Consider the following 11,587-nt stretch of genomic DNA (forward strand, 5'->3'; position numbering starts at 1 on the left):
GGCATAATCCAGTAAGTGATGAGGCGTTCACAAATCTTTCTCTGAATAAATATTGAACGGTCTCCTTCTCCAACTTTCCATCACATGTTATCGTGTATTGTCCATTGAATATAGGATTGAACAGGCAGGTCAACAACTTGAAACAAAATGGCGTCGTTCGCGTTCGCGAAGAATATGAGCTCGCGCTTTGAATGTGTATAAATATGTGTACGCAATTGATTTTTGCCCATGACCTTCAGGGCTCAGCCAAGAGATCTGTAAAGTCCACTCATCGTATTGATTTTAGTATTTTCCGAAAAAGACCACTTAGGCGAATGAACATAGTGAAAGCCCTGTACACTGAGAGTAAAACACACAAGCTTTTTTTGAGTATAATTTCAGAATGTAATGTTTAAGATGAGAAAGATCAGTTTAAAGCAAATTAAGTCCCCAAGCATTAATTACAGTGTAATTTCCCTTTTTTTTACTATCTGCACCAAAACGTTTGCAAAATAAATAAAACTTCCATGCTTAGCAAAAGAAGTTCCTGTTTGAACAAAAAATGATAATAATGACTGCTCTTGTTGTTGTGTCAGAATATCAGATAGTGCCAAGTTTAGAGAATACAAAAAATATAAATATAACAGTAAATGCAGTTTGCATATAATTAGGCTTCATTTTTAATTTTTTTGTGCCCATCCCAGAGGTGCAATATTGTTTTAAACAAGATGACTGGAAAGAACTGAATCTTTCCTATTTTTATGCCTAATTTGGTGTCAACTGACAAAGTATTTGCAGAGAAAATGTCAATGTTAAAGTTTACCACGGATACACAGACACACACACACACACACAGACAACCGAACACCGGGTTAAAACATAGGCTCACTTTGTTTACACAAGTGAGTCAAAAATTGAAGCGCACAGAAGCAGTCTATGGTCATTTCACCCAGCAAGCATCAACATAAGGTGCCATGCCTTCGGCACATCTTACCTTTCGGGCTATCTGTAGCTCCTTTCTCCCTGTCTTCATCTCTTTCATGACGGAGCGGGCCGCTGAGAAGAAAGAACTGCGCATCACCATGTTGACACCGCGGACAAAACTACACGGTGTCACCCTTGGCCTGCTCCTCACCCTTTTGTTCTGGGGCAGATTGCTGATGAGGTGTGGAGACGTGGAGCAGAACCCTGGACCCGGATCCAAGACGGACAGCATGAGGCAGACCAGGTTGGGCAGCGCCGGACGCAGGGCCAGCACGGACAGGACCACGACTTCCGACAGCAGCGGGCAGACAACTTCCTCCTCACAGCAACCTACCCTTGCTGATGTCTTCGACATGCTCCAGTCCTTGGACAGTAAGTTCTGTGAAATGAACACTAAAGTCTCTGGCATGGAACAATATATGAAGGAAATGAGTGAGCAGTATTACACTTTGTCAGATGGCATAAAAGATTTGAGGGAGGAAGTGAGGGTACTCAGAAAGGAGAATGAGGATCTAGCCAAGGTTTGTTGTTTAGGTGTAACATTTTTGCCATAATAATATTCAGATCAGATTGTTTCAAATTTGTTTTCTTTATAATGGGGATTGTCTAATTGCAGTCTGTAGATTTTCCCAAACATTGTTGTAGGGATGGAAATGTAATATAGCCTGACAGGTGCTGGTTCAATTATTCGGAACTAGCATGATTGAAACTGGAATATTGTTATTGCCATTTGTGGTTAGTCATAGTGGACGCTTTGGACGGTGTGTTGGTTTAACCCTTTTATTATTTGGAAAAAGCGAAAATAAACGGATCAAATACTTTTCACGGCGATAGTTTTGTACGCCGATAGCTCATGTGAAAGGTTATTCACTTGCCTTGTTTAGTGCAATGTATATTGCTTAAGGAAGAGATGGGGGTGGGGGGGGGGGGGGGGGGGGGGGGGGTACTCTTTTACAACTGGTTAAAAAAAACACCCAAAAACAACAGCCTACAGAGCCGGTGGGGTGTTACAGGTTTTCCGGTGTTTCCTTCCCTTCCGTGCCGCTGCCTTCGACGGGTCCCCAGAAAAGTCTGGAAACTTCCTCACTCCCGTTCCCACTCCCGCTCCCACTCCATACTTCCATCGTACCCTTTCCCACCTTCCCACTGTCCCTCTTGCCGACCAGCCTCAGCCATCGATCTACAAGTGTTCGTTTTCGGCTGTCAGTATGAGTTTGAACTCTGGCAGTGGAACTGAGCAGAACTGGCGCTGTAGTTGACTGTAAATTGCATAATTGTGCTGCGGATAGACTTTTTTTTTTTTTTTTTTGGTTTGTAATGCCTTGTTTTGTGGCGTTTATTTATATATGTAATTTTGCATGACCACAGTAAAACAACGAGCTGAACTCTTGTGTCTCTGTGTTTGTGTTGTCGGGACGTTAGCTAGTCAGGGAAGGGGTGGGGGTTCATGGGCAACCCCTTACGGGTTGTGACACTGTGGGATAAGCACGGATCAAAACGAAACAAATGACCAGTGTGAGGGAAAGGTGCAGGACCTTCTTACTGACACACTGGATATGAGTCAGCACGTTGAACTGGACCGGGTCCACCGTTTGAATGGCAGACCTGACTCCCCTATCATTGCGAGGTGTTGTTTTTACAAAGATAAAGTACAGATCCTGAAAGTCAAAAAGAAACTGCAGGGCAGTAATATATTTGTAGGGGAAGACTTCTCATACCGTGTGAGGGAGATTAGGCGTAAACTTTCCCCCTCATCTGCAGAAGGCCAGAAATGAGGGGAAAAGAGCCACAATGGTTTACGACCATCTCTTATAGACGGCAAGAAATTCTTTCTTGGCAGTCAGGACACACTACAGGAATCAAGATAGGGTAATGGCCGGCCAGTCGAACTGCACTGTTTTTCTCCTATTGAGAAGAGGAACAAAATTAACGAAGCACCGTTTGTGTGTTTTCCTGTCACAGATGTCAGTTCCTCACATGAACACGTCAATGGAGATCAGGTCAACGAGGCCGTGCATAGTTTGCTGCCTAAAATTGTCGATCCTGATTTTATTTCATTTGTTGACTCACTTATGTAAACAAAGTGAGTCTATGTTTTAACCCGGTGTTCGGTTGTCTGTGTGTGTGTGTGTGTGTGTGTGTGTGTGTGTGTGTGTGTGTGTGTGTCCGTGTGTCTGTGTGTGTGTGTGTGTCCGTGGTAAACTTTAACATTGACATTTTCTCTGCAAATACTTTGTCAGTTGACACCAAATTTGGCATAAAAATAGGAAAGATTCAGTTCTTTCCAGTCATCTTGTTTAAAACAATATTGCACCTCTGGGATGGGCACAAAAAAAGAAAAAAGAAAAAAAAGAAGCCTAATTATATGCAAACTGCATTTACTGTTATATTTATATTTTTTGTATTCTCTAAACTTGGCACTTTGATCTGATATTCTGACCCAACAAGAGCAGTCATTATTATCATTTTTGTTCAAACAGGAACTTCTTTTGCTAAGCATGGAAGTTTTATTTATTTTGCAAACGTTTTGGTGGCGATAGTAAAAAAGGGAAATTACTCTGTAATTAATGCTAGGGGACTTAATTTGCTTTAAACTGATCTTTCTCATCTTAAACATTACATTTTGAAATTATACTCAATACATAAAAAGCTTGGATTTTTTTTTTTTTTTTTTAAGTGTATCACAAGTGAGTCTTGAAGGCCTTTCCTCTCTTGTTTGTGGATTTGATTTCGTTTGTTTAGTTGAAACTTTTGTGGAAGATTTTCAGTTTGATGTATTTATAGGATATACGCTCTTTTATGAGACGATCGGGTGGATTACTTTGTCTGGTAAGAAACGAATTTCTTTCTTGTTTTAAACATATTGACACGAAATACACAAATGTTTGTGTATTTTTGATTGATAAACAACTATTTGGACTTGATAAAGATATCCTCTGTTTGTTCATACATACCTCCGGAAGGCTCTCCTTTTTATGTTCATTTTGATATTGACAATGGAATTAGTGCGCTAGAAGACTATTTGACCGATTTATTGTTAGAGAAAGACGTTTATGTTATTCTAAATGGTGATCTAAATAGCAGAACTTCAAACATCCCTGCAGATTGTTTCGTAAAAGATATTTTTGATGTACAACACAGAAGCCAATCTTTTAATGCAACTCGTTGTTCCAATGATCATAATCTGAATAATTATGGGAAATTATTATTGAATATATGTACTGCTTTAGATTTGAACATTTTAAATGGAATGTGTAAAGGTGACCTTGAAGGTTGCTACACATATATCTGACTTTGGAAGCAGTGTTATAGATTACTTTATTTTCTCAAATGAACTATTTACAATGTTATATGATTCATGTGAATTATATGTTATTGAACGTATTGACTGACCATTTACCAGTGACAATGCGAGTTGTTTTTCCAAATGATAACCTTTGTGATGTCAATATACAAAAGCATACAGAATAGTATGGAATGAAGAATATGCTGATCAATATACCACCACTTTATGTAATGAAGATATGCGTATGAAAATAGACTTAGCAATTAATCTAATTGATACTGATGTAAATGAAGCTCTAAGAAAATTCAGTGACTGTGTTAGAGTGCAGAATGTATGAAGAAACGTGTGCCCTTCAATGGTAATAAGAAAGTGAATGACTGATTTGATCAGGAATGTGCACTTTTTAAAAGGAAAACAAAGAAACTGTTGCGAAGATGTCGTCGTACATTAAAGGTTGAAGATAATATAGAATATGTGATTGCTAGACGTGAATATAAGTATTTACTTAAGAGAAAGAAGAAACAATACAATAAATCTTTGTTAGATAAACTTGTAATGACAGTTGATAATCAGAAAGAATTCTGGGATACTGTTAGAGGAGTGTCGTCTAAGAGAAAACAACCTGGTAATAACATATCAGTTGATACGTGGTTTCATCATTTTCAAGCCTTGTTAGAAAAAGATGTTAGTAATATTCAGAATGGTGACACGCCAGATGTTTAGTTAGAAGGATATATCAATCGTCCAATTTCTGTGGAAGAAATATTACTTGCTTTCAGAAAATTAAAATGCCGAAAGGCGGCTGGTCCTGATGGTATCATTGCTGAGTTATTTAAGAATGCAAACGAACAGGTTGTGCAGTTTTTCTGTAAAATGTTTGATGTTTGATAAACTTTTCGATAATGGTATATTTCCAGACAGCTGGTCTGAATCTATTATTCAACCTATTTTCAAGAAAGGCGACATTAATAATCCAAATAATTACAGAGGAATTTCTTTGATTGATGTAAGCAGCAGGTTATTCGGAATAATCATTAATAATAGATTACAGGTGTGGGTGGAAGAAAATAATATTACAGGTGAATGTCAAGCTGGGTTTATGAAGGGATATTCAACAATCGACCACATGTTTACTTTGCTAGCCTTAGTTCAAAAACAATTTTCATACAATCGTAAATTGTATGTAGCATTTATTGACTTTGAAAAAGCTTTTGACTCCATAAATAGAAATCTTTGGCCAGTTCTTATAAAAAAAAATTATATAAAAGGAAAATTGTATAGGTGTATTAAAAGTATGTATGATGTAGTTAAAGCTGTCCGATGTGGTGCCAAACTGACATATTATATAACATGTACTTATGGGGTTAAACAAGGTGATGCATGCAGCCCAGTTCTTTTTTCTTTATTCATAAACGTATTAGCAATAGAAGTAATTAATGATGGTAGGCATGGTGCTGTGTTTCCACTTGATGCTTTTGAATTTTTTATTCTTTTGTTAGCAGACGATATCATTTTTATTTCAGAAATAGTTATAGGCCTACAAACACAATTAAATAGTTTACAGTGTGCAACATCTCTTCAATTAAGGGTAAATATGTCTCAAAGTAACATAATAGTATTTCGGAAAGATGGATATTTAAGTGTGAGTGAACGATGGTTTTATGGTGTTGCAATGCCTATTGTTAATGTGTATAGATATTTAGGAATTCTCTTCTCAACCCCTTTAAGTTTTGTTGCTGCTTGCAAGGAACTTGCAAGTAAAGCAAAAAATGCTTTGATATGTGTAATGAAAAGATTATATATGTTAAACAATAATTCATTTAATTTATTCTTTAAGCTTTTTGACTGCCAAATACAACCAATAGTGCAATATGGATCTGAGCTATGGGGGCTAGATAATGCTGTTTTTCATTGTGAATCAGTTCATTTGTTGGCTTTAAAGAAAATTTTAGGAGTAGATATGCGAACGCCAAATGACTTTGTTTATGGTGAAACAAACCAATATCCTATATATATAAACTCTGTTTTGAATTGTATTCGCTACTGGATCAAACTTGTTCACATGGAAGATAGCAGGATACCGTCTAAGGCTTATAAAATGTTGTATGATTTAGATATCAAGGGAAAGAAAAACTGGGTAACTAAGGTTCGTCTTTGTTTGTTTGAATATGGATTTGGTTTTGTGTGGATGGAACAGGGTGTTGGAAGTGTTAATGGTTTTATATCTGTTTTCCGCCAAAGGCTAACTGATTGTAGATGGCAGACTTGGAATAATCATATTCATACCAGCGAGAGATTTGATATGTGCAGAACTTTCTGTAGTGCACATGATTTAAAACCGTATCTACTGCAAGATATGGACAGGCACTTGAAATTTATAACAACGAAATTTAGATTAGGAATATCAGAACTGACAGTGCATCGCTCAAGATACAAAACTTCTAGTACGAATGATTTAGTTTGCCCTCTGTGTAACGAATCTGAAGAAAACGAATTGCGTTTTGTTCTTTGTTGCCCAGTGCTAGAAAATATTCGTGAAATGTTTATAAAAGCAAAATATTACAAACATCCCTCTTTGTTTAAATTAAGTCTGTTAATGTCGTCAAGCAACAGTAAGGACGTTCGTGATTTTTCCTTGTTTTTGTATAAGGCTTTCAAACTTAGAGAAATAGTCACTTCGTGAAATGAATATAATTATGTTTTGTTATCTGCATTTATGCTTGTTTGCTTATGTTGTCTTCTTGAGTTGTATAATGTTCATATTAACCCCTTCACTTGGGGCTGAGGCCTATATGTGAATAAACCGTTCCGTTCCGTTCTATCTCTCTCTCTCTCTCTCTCTCTCTCTCTCTCTCTCTGTGTGTGTGTGTGTGTGTGTGTGTGTGTGTGTGTGTGTGTGTGTGTGTGTGTGTGTGTGTTATAAGGAACGGAAATTCACAAATTTTGAACGAAGCACATAAATGCTCAGCAAAGCAAGAGAGATTGATATTGAGATGGTTTATTCATATAGGCCACAGCCCCTTTGAAGGGGGATATACAGTAAAATGCTGAAGTCATACATTAAAAAATCTTCATGATGTAACATATACACTTCTCCTTTTGTGTGCTTTATACAGATATAGAGGAAACTCCTTGGCAGTCTTTTCATTTGTTGATGACATTAACATGATAGTCTACACAAGCAAGGGTATTGACAGTATTTAACTGGAATCAATTGTTCTCTAAGATCTCTTAATACTAGGCAACACAGCACAAAGTGAACTTCATCTTCTTTAGATTGTTGACACATTGGACAAAACAAATTTTGGGCACATGATTTTCGATATCGATAATAATGCGTACGTATTTCAGTAACACCTAATCTAAACCTTGTCAAAGTATATTTCAGATGTCTATCAAGTCTCATTGACAAATAAACTGGCATACTATAAGGTATATGACAAAACATTCGATACAAATCAAATCTGTCGCAACTTTGAATATGAGAGTTCTAATTTTGCCATCTACAATCAATTAATGTTCTACGAAATACATGAATAAAATCGCTGATATCTCCGACACCTTGGTTCAACCATACGAAACCAAAACCATACTCACAAAGTTTCATTCTCACATTAGACACCCAATTTCTCTTGCCTCTATTATCTAAATCTAATAGCATTCTGTAGGCTTTATGGGGGTAATCTGTGCTCTTCCATCTGAGTTATTTTCAGCCAATATTGAATACATTTAACAGTGGAAGTCAAAACGATAGGATATCTGGCTGTTTCTCCATACACTAAATCATTAGGTGTTTGCAATGATAATCCGAGCAATTTCTTTAAAGCATATAGGTGTATTTTTTCACAGTATACAGCAGCAGAATCGAGACCCCATATCTCGACTCCATACAGTACCATAGGTTGAATCTGTGAATCAAATAACTTTAAAAATAAAGTTGCAGAATCGTTGTTTAACAATGATAATTTCTTCGTTATACACAATAATGCATTTTAGCTCTGCTAACGAGATCTTTACAAGCAAAGGCAAAACTTAAACGTGTCGAGAAATATAAACCTAAGTATTTATATATATTGACAACATCGTATGTTCACTTGATGAAGAATGGTTCCGTTTACAGTATTCGTAAACTATGCATTTATATATTTAATGCCCTGAAGATACGACAGGAATTCTGTGACAACAATGATGAAAGTTAGAATTAATTTACTATGCACGAGAAGCACTTTTGTTCCACAGGTTAAGTTAGTACGTATTTTACATTTTGTTGTGGATGAGTGATCACCATATTGTGTACTTTTGACCTCTTTCTAGGGGCCGGAGGCCTGGAGATTAAAGTTTTGTTCTTGTTCTTATATATATTGACAACAGGCATTACATCTCCATTGTAAGAAGATCTCTGCGCGAAAAGAACTACACGTTCTTCTGGCAGGGGAAGAGCTCAGAGGATACACGGTGTGGGTTTTGCCGTGAGGAACTCTTTGTTGTCAGCCATCGAACCGCCGACTGGAGGTTCTGAGAGGCTCCTGACCATGAAGATGACAACAAGAATGTGCACAGCCAACTTTGTTTCTGCTTACGTTCAACCCTAAGCTCCACCACAGACGAGAAGGGCCAGTTCTATGATGCTCTCGATTCAGTTGTCAGAAGTGTGCCCAACAAAGAAGGTCTTTACATCTTGGGAGATCTCAATGCAAGGGTGGGTGCTGACTTTGAAACCTGGCCTTCAATAATCGGACGTCATGGAGTTGGCGAAATGAAGTTGGCAGTGACAAACACCTTCTTCAAAAACAAGGCAAGGCACAACTTCTCATAGCGTCACCCCAGATCCAACCACTGGCACCAGCCGGATCTAATCTTGTCCAGGAAGCAAGACCTGAATGGTGTGCTCAACACAAGAAGCTTCCACAGCGCTGATTGTGACACTGACCACATCCTCGTCCGCTCCAAAATACGACTCATCCCGCACAGAATGCATCATTCCAAATCCAAAGGCCGCCCGCGTATCGATACTTGCCAAGCAACAGACTCTGCCAAAGTTCAGGAGTTTGAGGTAATCCTTGGTGCATCATTGGAGAATGGCCGTACAGAAGCTTCGAGCGTGGACGCCAAGTTGAAACATGTACGCGATGGCAGCGTTTGGAAGAAAGGAGCAGAGAAATGAGGACTGGTTTGAGACAAGCTGGCAGAAAATGGAATCAGCAGTGGAGACCAAGCGTAGGGCACGCCTTGAACATGAAAACAATCCCCGCCAAGCTACACGGGATGCACTAAGGTCTGCACGCAGCAAGTGTCAGCAGACAGGATCTTTCACAGACCACGGCGGTTCACCGTGTCGAAGGCCTTAGTCAGGTCGACAAAGACCATGTGGAGCTCCTTGTTCTGCTCACGGCATTTCTCTTGCATCTGGCGTACAGCAAACACCATGTCACATATTCCCCTGCTTGAGCGGAAGCTGCACTGTGCTTCATGGATGACTGTGTTGGAGACATGGTCGGCCAGTCTGTTCAGTATGATGCAGGCGAAGATCTTGCCAGTGATGCAGAGGAGAGAGATTCCACGGTGGTTATCGCAGGATGTTTTGTCTCCCTTCTGTTTGTAAATATGGACAATTGAAGCATCCTTGAAATCCTGTGGGACCTCCTCTCTCTCCCAGATAGACTGGAACAGGGTGGTCAGTTTTTCTGTCAACACCTCGCATCCATACTTGTAGATGTCGGCCTGGATTCCATCCGCTCCTGGTACTTTTCCTGACGTTGTCAGCTTCAGCGCCTTCCGGGTCTCGGCCTTGGTGGGAGGGGCAACTAGCGAGTCATTGACTGGTAGCTGTGGGAGGGCTGCAATTACCTCGTCAGATACGGACGAGTCCCTTTTGAGGAGGGTGTTGAAATGTTTTGCCCAGCGGGCAAGGATGTCTTTTTTGTCTGTCAGGAGGGTGGTCTGGTCCAAGGCTCAGAGAAGGGTTGATCCTGTGACTCTTGGCCCATACACAGCTTGGAGACCATCATGGAAGGTCTTTGTGTCGTGAGCATCAGCAGCGGACTGAAGTTCTTTGGACTTTCTCTCCCACCAGGTGTTCTTCATCTCACGCAGCCTCTTCTGTACGAGTTGCTTGGTTTGCAAGTACTGGTTCTTCTTCCTCTTGCAGTCTTTATTGGAAATGTGATCCTGATGCCGTATATACAGTGTGTTCTGGAGCTTGAAGATTCCAGAGTCGTTCTCATCAAACCAGTCTTTGTGGCTCCTCTGTACAAAGCTGAGTGTGTCAGCTGCTGCTGTGAACACAGCATCTCCAAAGGTGCTCCATACCTCTTCTACATCAGTTGATGCAGGAATTTCTTGGAGAGCTGCTTGGATTTGCTGCTGCAGCACGTTCTTGGTGATAGGGAGGCGGTGGATGCTCAGTTTCCTAGGGGGTTTCTGCCTGGCTGGTTGGAGCTTGCATGTGAGTCTGATGTTCATCTTGCTGCATACCAGGCGATGGTCCGACCAACAGACTGCTCCTCTCATGCAGCGTGTAACATCACCTCTGTCCCTCTGCCGGACAATAACATAGTCCAGCATGTGCCACTGCTTGGAGCGGGGGTGCATCCATGTGTTCTTGCACTTGTCCGCTTGTTGGAAGAGGGTATTGGTGATGGTCAGTCCATGCTGTGTGCAGAGCGAGAGCAAAAGCAGTCCGTTGGAGTTGCACTTGCCAGTGCTGTGCTGTCCTAGGACTTTTGGCTACGAGGAGAAGTCCACGCCGACGCGGGCATTGAAATCCTTTCTGTCTACCGCTGAAATGGTGCGGCTGAGCTCCTCAGTCGTAGAAAGCTTCTTTGATGTCATCAGGGTTGGTCATTGTCGGGGCATAGCAGCTGATGACTGTGGTGGAGAAGCGATCCTCGGACAGCTTCAGGCACAGAGTCATCAGCCTATCGTTTATCCCACGTGGAAGGCTGTCAAGCTGTCGTGAAGTTTGGTTTGTATGGCAAAACCCACGCCTGAGGTTCTTGGAGTGCCATCTGGCATCCCTGTGCAGTAGAAGGTGTAGCCCCCTCCAACTTCCTCCAGCTGGGTTTCACCGACAAACCTGGTTTCGCTCAGGACTGCTATGTCCACCTGGTAGCGATCAAGCATTCTAGCAATGAGCGCTGTGCGCCTTTCTGGTCTGTCGTCTCTGTCCAAAAGGGTGCAAACATTCCAGGCACCCAGAGTCAGGGCATGACTCCTGGTTCTTTTCTTCTGTTTTCGACCGCTAGTGTTGCATGTCCACGTAGGTGCGGTTTCCTACTAGGTAATAGGTGAGGCAGGCTTTGTTTAGGGATCCTTTTATCTCCCCTTCCCCGTGTGGGG

Source organism: Babylonia areolata, chromosome 27 (genome assembly GCF_041734735.1).
Source record: "Babylonia areolata isolate BAREFJ2019XMU chromosome 27, ASM4173473v1, whole genome shotgun sequence".
In the NCBI taxonomy this organism is placed as follows: Eukaryota; Metazoa; Mollusca; class Gastropoda; order Neogastropoda; family Buccinidae; genus Babylonia; species Babylonia areolata.